General features: G+C 50.2%; 2 non-coding genes across 2 annotated transcripts; both read right to left on the bottom strand.

The window, feature by feature from the left end:
* Positions 1-1951: 1951 nt before the first annotated feature.
* On the bottom strand, positions 1952-2026 carry TRNAS-GGA (transfer RNA serine (anticodon GGA)). The gene has a single exon. It is a non-coding gene; the product is annotated as a tRNA-Ser (tRNA).
* A 768-nt stretch (positions 2027-2794) lies between these two features.
* Positions 2795-2869, bottom strand: TRNAS-GGA (transfer RNA serine (anticodon GGA)). The gene has a single exon. It is a non-coding gene; the product is annotated as a tRNA-Ser (tRNA).
* Between the last annotated feature and the right edge of the window lie 8909 nt (positions 2870-11778).

The raw sequence follows: 11778 nt of genomic DNA, 5'->3' as shown, positions 1-11778 counted from the left end.
GCTCGCTCTTGACGCTCAGTGTCAAAGGGCCCTCAAATAGTTCATAGTGACGTGCGCCGACAGTATAATACTTTACTTAAGCTACAAAAAAATGCATAAGTTAAATATTCATTTGACTGTCTATCCAGGCGAAGCAAATATTCACGCACGCACTGCTTCGGCTAGGCATCAAATTTCAAAGGATGCCCAGTTACTCAAGTCATCGAGCAGCTTCGACCGCTGAAGACAACTAAGTTCCCGTAGACCAATGGGCGAAGTTGCCGTTGCGAATGGTCCACCACTTTCAACTGGCGACACTGCCACCAAGAACGCGACTGCGTACTATGCTTTCACTGTATAAGTGCATTGCACATCGCAAAACGTCAGTCCCTCCAGAGTCAGGAAGTTGCTTTTTTGACCACATGGTTTCGTGATTGGAAGAAAGCAACCAAGAAATTCATATATATCATGAGAGTAGAATTTTTCATCGGATCCATACAGAATTCTACAACTTACCTATTTCTGCGTAACTATCGTTGGACTTGCACTGTAATTATGTTGAGCAGTCGATTGTGCCACCCTGTATCTTGGTTTATTTGATCCAAAATCAGCACCCTACATGGTATTGTACCCAACCCTGTTAGAATCCCACCAGCGATGGGCGGTGTCTTGAAATAGATAATATTAAAAATAAATAGTAATCGTACAGTCCCGGTGATATGCCAACTACGAGCGAGTGCACCGCACCTTAGAAGAAATTCTAGCAACACCAGGTGCTGTCGCGGACAGCAGAAGGGCAGCTTTCATTGATCTCTCCAAGCGCATGAAGAGTAAACTGGGATGCATAGCACAAAAACCGAGACAAGGACGAAGCAGAAATACGGGACGAGCGCCTCGTCCTTCTGTCTGTTTTTGCGCTGTGTCCCACTTTACGATTGAACTATTAACACGCCCAAACTTCTTCCCTGCTAAAGCGCATCAAAAGTTTCCACACAGTGTTCTTTGTAACTGGTGCGACCAAAGTGTTCAAACCATGTGAAGAGCTGGCGAAGGCATTACAAACCCTACAGTGCAAGGCACTCGGCACCAAGAAGCCCGCGAAAATGTGGGAGAAGACCCTCTCAGATCTCCGGACACAGGATTTATTCCATAGAATTTTGAAGAAGGCAGAAAGCCGCAACGAAGGAATGCTCATTGAAATTTTGGCCACATCAAAGAGAATTAGGAAACCGCCTCACAGGCTTGAGCAAACTGATATTCCGACAGATCTGTTGAAGCTTAACCCTAACGAAAAGCTTAGAAAAGGTTTTTACGTATTTGTAGACCGGCTGATGAATGAAGTGCGGCAGAGGTTTAAACTAAGCGATTTTGGCAGACTTGTCAGGTTAGATGAATACTTAGTAGCTGAGCGTCAGAATGTCGACTATCCTTCAGGAAATTGAAGCAGCTACTAGCGGTGCAGGGTTCATATTTTAACCTGGAGCAGCTTCACGCAGCTTGTGATGCTGGCAGCTATTGCAGTAGACCTACAGCGGTGCAGCGCGCCATCTATAGGTCGAAAGATTGGTGAGGAATCCTCAATTGTGCGGTACCTAATGAATCAGATTGTAAGAGACATCGTCCTAATTCTAACGGTACCAACATCTGCAGCCACATCGGAGAGCTCTTTTAGCGGTCTTCGGCACCTAAAAACATACCTGCGATTCAAAATGTCGCAATCTAGGCTCACCGATATTCTTCTGCTACAGGAGCACCAGGAGAGAACTTCTGCACTCGATTTAGACCGGGTTATTAAGGAGTGTTTCTAGCGGACGGCTGAAAAAAAATTAAGTTTCTGGAACGTCTGAAACTCGGAAGATACAGTAAGTGATGAATAAAGGGAAAATCAGACATCCACCCGTTCGTAGCAATTGCTACAAAGGAAACCCATACGGGTTCCTCGAAAGAAAAGCCTCTTAGTTGAAGAAAAATTCGTCCTGGTCCGGGATTCGAACCCGGGACCACCGCCTTTCCGGGGCAGCAGCTCTACCATCTGAGCTAACCAGGCGGCTGGCAGATGGTAGGGCGAAGTCGAATTTGTCGACAACACGAAGCAAAGGCAAGAGTTTGACGTAGTAGTTCTGCGGAAACCCGCAAGGTGGAGAGAAGTAATGAATAAAGGGAAAATCAGACATCCACCCGTTCGTAGCAATTGCTACAAAGGAAACCCATACGGCTTCCTCGAAAGAAAAGCCTCTTAGTTGAAGAAAAATTCGTCCTGGTCCGGGACTCGAACCCGGGACCACCGCCTTTCCGGGGCAGCCGCTCTACCATCCGAGCTAACCAGGCGGCTGGCAGATGGTAGGGCGAAGAAGAATTTGTCGACAACACGAAGCAAAGGCAAGAGTTTGACGTAGGAGTTCTGCGGAAACCCGCAAGGTGGAGAGAAGTAATGAATAAAGGGAAAATCAGACATCCACCCGTTCGTAGCAATTGCTACAAAGGAAACCCATACGGGTTCCTCGAAAGAAAAGCCTCTTAGTTGAAGAAAAATTCGTCCTGGTCCGGGACTCGAACCCGGGACCACCGCCTTTCCGGGGCAGCCACTCTACCATCTGAGCTAACCAAGCGGCTGGCAGATGGTAGGGCGAAGTCGAATTTGTCGACAACACGAAGCAAAGGCAAGAGTTTGACGTAGGAGTTCTGCGGAAACCCGCAAGGTGGAGAGAAGTAATGAATAAAGGGAAAATCAGACATCCACCCGTTCGTAGCAATTGCTACAAAGGAAACCCATACGGGTTCCTCGAAAGAAAAGCCTCTTAGTTGAAGAAAAATTCGTCCTGGTCCGGGATTCGAACCCGGGACCACCGCCTTTCCGGGGCAGCAGCTCTACCATCTGAGCTAACCAGGCGGCTGGCAGATGGTAGGGCGAAGTCGAATTTGTCGACAACACGAAGCAAAGGCAAGAGTTTGACGTAGTAGTTCTGCGGACACCCGCACGGCGGAGATAAGTAATGAATAAAGGGAAAATAAGACATCCACCCGTTCGTAGCAATTGCTACAAAGGAAACCCATACGGGTTCCTCGAAAGAAAAGCCTCTTAGTTGAAGAAAAATTCGTCCTGGTCCGGGACTCGAACCCGGGACCACCGCCTTTCCGGGGCCGCCGCTCTACCATCTGAGCTAACCAGGCGGCTGGCAGATGGTAGGGCGTCAACAGAGCACGCCTGTAGAGTCAACAGAGCACGCCTGTAGCGCATATAACAACGCTTCCGATAAAATGCCGCGGAACAACGCCACCCGGTCAACATTAAAACAGCAAGGCGCATAAAACAAGCACTTACGATGAAAATGCGTTAAATATATGATGACAGAAGCGAATTCTCTTAATGCAAGCATGAAACAGAAAGATGGCTAATGCATTTTTCCTTTTGTTACGGGGGTTTCCTTTTGTTATGTGACCCAACATTTTCTTGGTTAGATTTTTCAATTGCTCCAGTGCCTTCTTTATACAGGTTAGACATTTCAAAGAATGTTTAAAGGTGGCCTGTTCGTCTCCTTCCGATGGTCTTTTCAATGTGATCGCTTTTCGGGACTGGTGCCGACAGGCAAATATTGTGACTGAGACAATATGAAAAGATGTGCGTCGAAAATTGCGGAAGAACAAGAAAAGAGAGTGCCATAGGGATGGCTTCTCATACTAGGGGGCGCAACGGTGGAAGAACGGCACCAAGAGGTACTGAAGTTGACGCCAACGTTCAGCGTGGAGCCAAGGATCCGCATCGTCGACACGTTAGCACTTACAAGGGACATGGCTTCGAGTGTACCACAGAAAGGAAAAAGAACGACGTGTGGTGGAATGTGCGGACGTGGTGGCCAAAGCTTCGGTAAGCGATAGATCCAGACCTAATGTTGATAGGAGTGCGAAGTATTTGGTTGAGAACAATCTGCATGTGGTTCAAGCAGACAAGGAAGGCTTTCTGGTTGTTGTACGAAATAATTTTTATTTAGAAAAGGCTTTCCTAGCGGTGAACAAGTGCTTTAGGAAATGGGATGTGAACGTAGTAAACATAAAAAAGAAGGCGGTAGACCTATTGAAAAAACCTAACCATCACATGGAAAGAGCTCAAAAGTAATAAAACTGGGGATATTTTTTTACTGCAAAGACACACAAGCAAGGAATTCCGTTTAGGCCAGTTGTATCCGAGCGAGGGTGTTGGCAGGTTCTGGTCGCGGGGTTAATACAGAAAATGATGAATTCCTTAGAAGTACAGGATCCGTACTTATTGAAAAACTCTGAAGCCCTTGTGAATTTTCTGGCATCACATAGTATAAGTTGCAGCTGGTGAATCAGCATAGGTGTTCAAGATGTCTACTATTCCTTAAAGCATGGGCCTCTAGTGTGCAGTGTTAAATATTGCTTACGTTAAAAACCCCATGTGGTCGACATTTCCGGAGTCCTCCACTACAGCGTGTCTCATAATCAAAAATTGGTTTTGGCACGTAAAACACCATTATTTAATTTTAATTTTAAATATTGCCTTTCCAAAGTGAATGACACGGTGTCATTCCGCAACACGTGCGGGATGAATGTTGAATCTTTTCTTGAACTTCTGCATTTTCATTTAGCGAATACATATGTGGGATTCTGTGATGAAACGTATATACAGGCAAAGGGTGTGCATAGGGTCAAAAGTACCTCCCAACCTGTTGTATCGGCCGCTATGACATAGTGCGGGCTACACACTGCGCAATCGTGAAGTTTTCTGTCTAACTCGCCATGTACCCTTTCCATTCCCTCTCTTTCCCTGAATACTATATAACCACCCTACTGTTGTCAATCAACGCTGGTTTTTACCTGTCTCGTTCCCACGCGTGTACGTACGTTCCGTTCCTGCCGTGGACTAATGGCCGCGGCTGTGTTACAGTGGCGACGAGTCAAAACGACACCCACGCCGTCAAGGCAGACCCAGACGCTCCGCCCCTGAAGACAGCCGCGACAGCGATTTCCATGGCTTTCCACATGCTCTCGAGCTTCGACGAAAGCACAGATAAGTGGAAGCCGTACTTGATCAAAGTGGAGGCGTATTTAGAAGCAAATGGCATCGCTGAGTCAAGTAAGAAGAGAGCACTTCTTGTGGCTGCACTGAGCACGCAGACTATTCAAATCCTTGCCGGAAGGGTGGGTCCCCGCGCGCCAACCTCTTGGAGTTATGACGAAGTCATCAATGCCTTGAATGAATACTATCACCCTAAACGGAACGAAATTTCGGAGAGCTACAAATTCTTCAGTCGTTGCCAACTGGAATGAGAATCTAGTCAGGCTTTCCTCGTCGAGATCCACCACATCGGAGACAACTGCAACTTCCAGTTGCCTTGACAGGATGATCCGAGACAGGATTGTCTGCGGTGTACGCTCAAATGCAGTACGGAAACAACTCTTGGCAAAGAAAGAGCTCGCGCTAAGTGACAGCAATAGCTGCTGATGCCGCGGAAAATGATGCGATAAAAATATCGTCAGAAGTAACACCACTATTGAAAGTGCAAGTGCGACACCGGCCAACACCGAGAGAAAGCGCAGAAAATGCAGCGCGTTGGCAATGCGGTAGATGTGGAAGCTTGAAACATGACGCTAACAGCTGCAGCTGGGCCAAAGCGCGCTGTTATCAATGTGGTCAACGTGGACACCTCGCAAAAATGTGTACCAATCGCCGCGACAAGCAACACGCGGCTGATGCACCTGTGCCTTATGGCCAAACATTAACATTGCAAGAAACCACATCGGAAGATTTCAATGAAAATGCTCATATCTGGATTTTGCTGTCGGGGCGAACGAAGTGTCTGGAGCCGCCAATTTGTCGCAAATTCAATTGGGGCGGCGTAGAACTGTCAATGGAAGCAGACACAGGATCACCAGTATGCGTCATAGCGTGACAGGTTTTCGATAAGCATTGCATACACTAGCCAAATTTGAAGCCTTCACATCTGAAACTTTCATGTTGCGCTGGAAGGCTGCCTGCGTTAGCCGAGCTTCAGATAGCTGTTGCGCACCATGCACGCTCGTAGTACTAGACTGCACCGGACCAAGCCTGTGCGGTCGAGACCTGTTAACCCTGCTGGATAGGGCTGCAGTTCCGGTACTGCAAGTCAGTAAAAGAGAAGTGCTGCTGACGGGAAAAGCCATCAGCCAACGCCTTATGCAGTAACTACGAAGATGTCTTCTGAGAGGAATAGGGCGTAATGAAGGGACCCCCAGCCAGCTTCGTGCTCAAGGACGGTGCGGTAACCAAATTTTGCAAGGCGAGACAGCTTCCGTATGCGCTCCGCGACAAGGTGGTACAAGTGTTGGATCGGCTAGTGTCGCTAGGCATCATATCGTCCATAAAATATTTGGACTGCGCGACGCCCATAGTACCAGTGCTTAAAAAAGATGGCACAGTCCGGGTTTGCGGGGATTTTAAGGCCACCTTGAATCATGCTTGTGCACTTGAGCAGTATCCGATTCCCATGATTGAAGACATGTTCGCGTCTTTAAGCGGTTTAAGCGGTGAAGTTTTTAGTACACTCGACTTGAAAGATGCCAACAACCAGGTGGCACTAGACGAAGCTTCAAGCAAGCTGTGCGTCATTAATACGCACCAAGGCCTATCCTGTTGCAACAGGCTGCCGTTCGGCATTTGTTCTGCTCCTGCTATATTTCAAAGGAAGATGGATACCATTCTAACGGGTCTGCCTGGAGTTCAGGCATACTTAGATGATGTGCTTGTGTCTGAAAAGGCGGCAGACAACGGAGCTCGGCTGAAAACAGTGTTGCAGCGGTTTCGAGAGCACGGTGTGAAGTTGCGATACAGCAAATGCAATTTCAGGCAGCTATCAGTATCAGGGACACCGTATCGGTCTTCACCCGACGGAAAAGAACGTGGAAGCTATCATGAAATCACCGAGCCCTCCTAACGTCAGCGAGCTGCGTTCCTTTGTCGGAATGCTAACATTTTATTCAAGGTTTTCGCCGAGCATGTCAAGCGTGTTGTCCCCGTTGTATCAGTTACTAGAAAATAATGCGCAATGGCAGCGGAACCAGCTCCAGGAAAGTACGTTCGCCAAGGCCAAACAGCGTCTCAAGGATGCCGAAGTGCTTACCCATTTTGACCCGTTAAAGAAGCTAAAACTTGAGTGCGACGCTTCCCCACACGACATTGGCGTAGTACTGTTTCACACAGTAGGCAGCGTCAACAGACCGATCGGACTCCGTTCGAGGACTCTCACGAAAGCCGAACGGAATTACTCACAGCTGGAGCGTGAGGCGCTGGCACTCGTCTTTGTGGATACGAGATTCCGAGACTATCTGTTGAGCCGTGAATTCACCTTGGTTACAGACCACCAGCCTCTCCTCGGATTGCTAAGGCCCGACCGCCCAACACCATCTACGACTGCAGCCCGCATTCAGCGTTGGGCCCTCTATCTCGGAGGATATCGTCACAAACTTCAATAAACTCCCGGAAGGCAACTGCTGAGCTCGGACGCCCTCAGCAAGCTTCCGCTGCATTCACCCGGTCCCAGTATGGAGGCCCAAGAGCCGCAAGAGTGCGTTTTTTTTGAGATCCTGGAGGAAGGTACAGTCACGGCAAGAGCGCCGAAGGACCTTACAGCCGTGGACTCGACACTAGATCGCGTCAAACATTACGTGCTACATGGTTGGCCTAGAAGATCGAAAGGCCTTGGGCCGTGCCTGGCGGCATTTTTTTGACAGTCGACTTGAGTTGTACCTGGCACATGGGTTAATTTATTGGGACCATCGAGTGGTTATACCTGCCGCTGCGCGAAAACGATTGCTGCAGCTGCTGCATAAAACACACAAAGGGTCTTCGCCGATGAAATCGATTGCGTGATCGTTCTTTTGGTGGCCAGGCCTAGACCAAGAGATTGAGGAAATGTCAGCTCAGTGCAAGGATTGCATCGACAATTTGCCCATGCCGGCAGTCGCTCCACCAGTCAGCTGGCCACAAACGTTTGAGAAGTGGTCGCGCAGCTATGTGGATTTTGCCGGACCGATAGAAGGCAAGATGGTGCTTCTGCTAATCGATTCGCACACCAAGTGGTTAGAAGCGCTTCCTCTGAAACAAGCTACCCCGACAGCTACAATCCACTGTTTGCGGGACATATTCAGCAGATTTGGCGTGCCCAGAACGATAGTTTCCCATAACGGAACACAATTCACTAGTCGTGAAATTCCAACACTATTCGAGAACAACACATCGCACGTTAGGACCGCCCCCTTCTTCCACCCGCAATCTAATGGGGCTGTCGAAAGAGCTGTCCGAACAGTGAAAGATGGTCTGCGGAATTTGAGAGAAGGAAAATTGGAGCACAAACGAATGCGGCTACTGCTAAATTACAGAAGGACGCCCCAGAAGAGCGGGAAGTCGCCATCAGAGATGCTTCTTGGATACCACATTAGGTCGCGCCTGGATACGCGTTCCTCGAAGGGTAGTGGAGACGCACCGTTTGATAACCAGGAATGGCTGCCCCAAATAGAGTGCCATGTGCACGTTCGCTACTATGGGGCAGGAGACAAATCAATACCAGGACATGTGACATCTACATCTGGGACCCGAATGGTTACAGTAGAAACACCTGGAGCAATTGCCTGGCGGCACGGGGACCAGGCACGTCATCGGCGTGCAGAAACACTGTCCCCCGACACTGCGGAAGAAGCGCGCCCGGATGGGGCTACGTTCAGGCCAGAGGAATCCGCGTCACAGCTCGATGCGAGACTGGAAGCATCTGCTTTGCCGCCTGCAGTTGGGGATCATCAAGCTGACGGCGCCTTCCCGACAGTTCCGTCATCCGGAGCAGTAGTGCCAAGCGAACGCGCTCAAGTCCTACGACGGTCGACCTGGACGAGGAGACCAGTTGACCGATTTTTGTAGGAAGAAGTGTTGTATCGGCCGCTGTGCCATAGTGCGGGCTACACACTGCGCAAGCATGAAGTTTTCGTTCTAACTCGCTATGTCCCTTTTCCATTCCCTCTCTTTCCTGGATTACTATATAACCACCCTGCTGTTGACAACAAACGCTGGTTTTTACCTGTCTCGTTCCCAGGCGTGTACGTACTTTCCGTTCCTGCCGCGGCCTGACGGCCGCGGCTATGTTACACAGCCTTAGTAGCATTTTTGTGGGGCAGCATAGACAGAGAACTGGCAAGAGATTTAGACGGTGTAGTATATAGGGTATACGGATACGTAGATGACTACGTGAATTTGGGCTCTCATGTTGACAATGGTTTCCGCAGTTTTTTTTAGTCCTACACCCAAAAGCGGCATATCATCTGAAAGATCAAGTCATCGCAAAGCCAGGGATACCAACTTTTTGGTGAGCGTGAAGTTTGCGAGTTTGTACGGCACGAAAATCGCACCCGTCCCGTGTGAGCGCGGCCAGGCCTAACGACGGCTGGGCCTGGCGCATCCTTCGTTGGACTCGGGGATTGAATGAAATATCACCGAGATGGAGATCGACGAGGCAGGAACTGGGGAGACCCCGGACAACGGACCCAACGACGCAAAACGCGTTTCCGTGGGAGAAGACGCCGAAGGCGTTGCGGACGGTTGGATCGAAGTTACACACAGAAGAAGGCACCGCACGAACGCTACCCAGATGGCTGGAAAGGACGACACCCGCTCGCGAAGCCCGATGCCCCGAGGCGGCCGAAGCATAGTGAACAAAGTTCTACGAGCAAGTAGGATGCCCAGACTACCCAGGGATGATATCAAGATAATTGTTCGACCGAAAGACGGGCTGAATATAAGGAACACGTGCGGAACGAGTCTCGACGAGGCGATACGCAAAGAAACAGTAGTGGGCGACGGCGAGATGATCACGATCTGTCCCAATCCCATGCAAAACGTCCTGGTGATAAGCACACCGGACGAGACAACTGCGACGAAAATCGCTTAGATCAAGGTTTTGACGATCAACGGAAAGAGGCACGAGACCAACGCGTACGTTTCGGCACCCGAGCAAATGGCAAAAGGGATTATCCGCAACATTCCCCTGAAGTATACGCAAGACCAGCTCATGCATGCTCTGGTGAACTCGAGAAACCCCTCTTTAACATACGCCAAGCGTCTCGGCAGTACGACCACCGTGATATTGCTGTATGAGGGAAACAGAGCCCCACATGTGCTTACTTCAATAGCATCATGATAAGAGTATCATTGTATCGGAAACAGATTGACTTTTGCAAAGAGTGCGGCAGGGTCGGCCACCGACCCGACGTATGCCCAAGACCAGAGATCAAACTATGCCCGGCCTGCGGATCGAAGAACCCGAGCATCGAACACGAGTGCACGCCCAAGTGCCGGATCGGCGGCGAGGCGCACCCCACCGCCGACCGAATGTGCAGGGCAAAATTTAAGTTGCCACACATAGTGAAGGAGAGAAGGTGGCGGGCGAGAAGCAGAGAAGAAAGGGAACACACATTGGAAGAAGGAAAGACCCCTCAGCGGATCCTATCACCGTCGGGGTACAGTATGGCGCAGGGAAAAGGCCAAAGTCACTCGAGATCCGGATCTCTCTCGCCGATAAGAAGACGTAGCAGAAGTCGTAACAGACCTAAGAACAGAAGTCGAAGCCGGAGTCGGAGTGGAAGTCGCAACCGAAACCGAAACCGCCCCATGCCAGACGGCGTGCGGGCCACACATGGCGAGATACAGACAGGGCCGCGCAAGGTCACCTGGTCCGACATAGTCGCTGAAAGAAATGGATACTCTGTAGAGAGCACCCACTTTCTGGCAGCACGAGGCATGCCCCCGACTCCCTCCTGGCGGCGAGGATGGAGAAAATGGAGCGAGAGAATAACGAACTTCGAGAGGAGCTGGGCAGGGCCCGAAAGCAGAACGAACAATCAGCGAGGAAAATCGACGAGCTACAACAGACGCTCAACGAAATCTTGAAGGGCATGAGAGAATCCCCTCATGAGAGGATCTCCTCCTTCACCTCCCGTGAGGCCGCCGAGCGAGGCGATGCGACCGCACAGGAGGCGAAGTAGGCCAGATGGACTTGTGTTGCGGCGAAGAAGCGCCGGCGGCAGCGGGCTCCAACCGCAAGGGCACAAACGATACGCTACCTACGGAAGATGCTATGGAGCACGCACAAGCACTGAAGAGACCCAGCTCAGGAGCCAGAAAGATAGACGCGATCGAAGAGATGGTGAACAAACTGACAGACAAAAAGGAGCGAATGTTTGACATACTCCTGACAAGGCTGAACGAATCAGACGCGGGACGGAACGCGCAGTACGCAGCGGTTAGCACCCAACTCGCGGCAAAGAATAAGCGAATCGAAGATTTGGAACACGGGACGATGTAGCTGAAGCAACAGCAACATCACTACCACCAGTCCGGAAGGGCCGGGGTGCCATCGTCATAAGCGGTAAACGCACCGGCCATCCTCGCCAGCGACAACAACGTCAACACCACCCGCACCGGGGCAGGAGGGACGCACGGACAGTTGTGTCCCCCCAACACCTCTGCATAACAATCATGGCTGTGTCCCGCAAGTCCGACAACAGACGCATAGTCTGGCAGTGGAATTGCAGAGGCTTCAAAAACAAGAAAGCAACGATGCTGCAATACATGAAAACGCTTGCCAATTACAAACTTCCTGTTGTGATTGCCTTGCAAGAGCCTTTCGACCGGGCCCAGCTCCCAGGTTAGGTGAGGTGCGGTCCCCCCTACGAATCCATGGGGAAGGACGTCAGGGTGTGCACCCTGGTTAAGCGCGGGACGTCCTTCATCGAACACAAACTCGTGCTCCACGAAGA

This window comes from Dermacentor variabilis, chromosome 10 (assembly GCF_050947875.1).
Source record: "Dermacentor variabilis isolate Ectoservices chromosome 10, ASM5094787v1, whole genome shotgun sequence".
In the NCBI taxonomy this organism is placed as follows: Eukaryota; Metazoa; Arthropoda; class Arachnida; order Ixodida; family Ixodidae; genus Dermacentor; species Dermacentor variabilis.
This window is presented reverse-complemented; position numbering and strand designations above follow the sequence as displayed.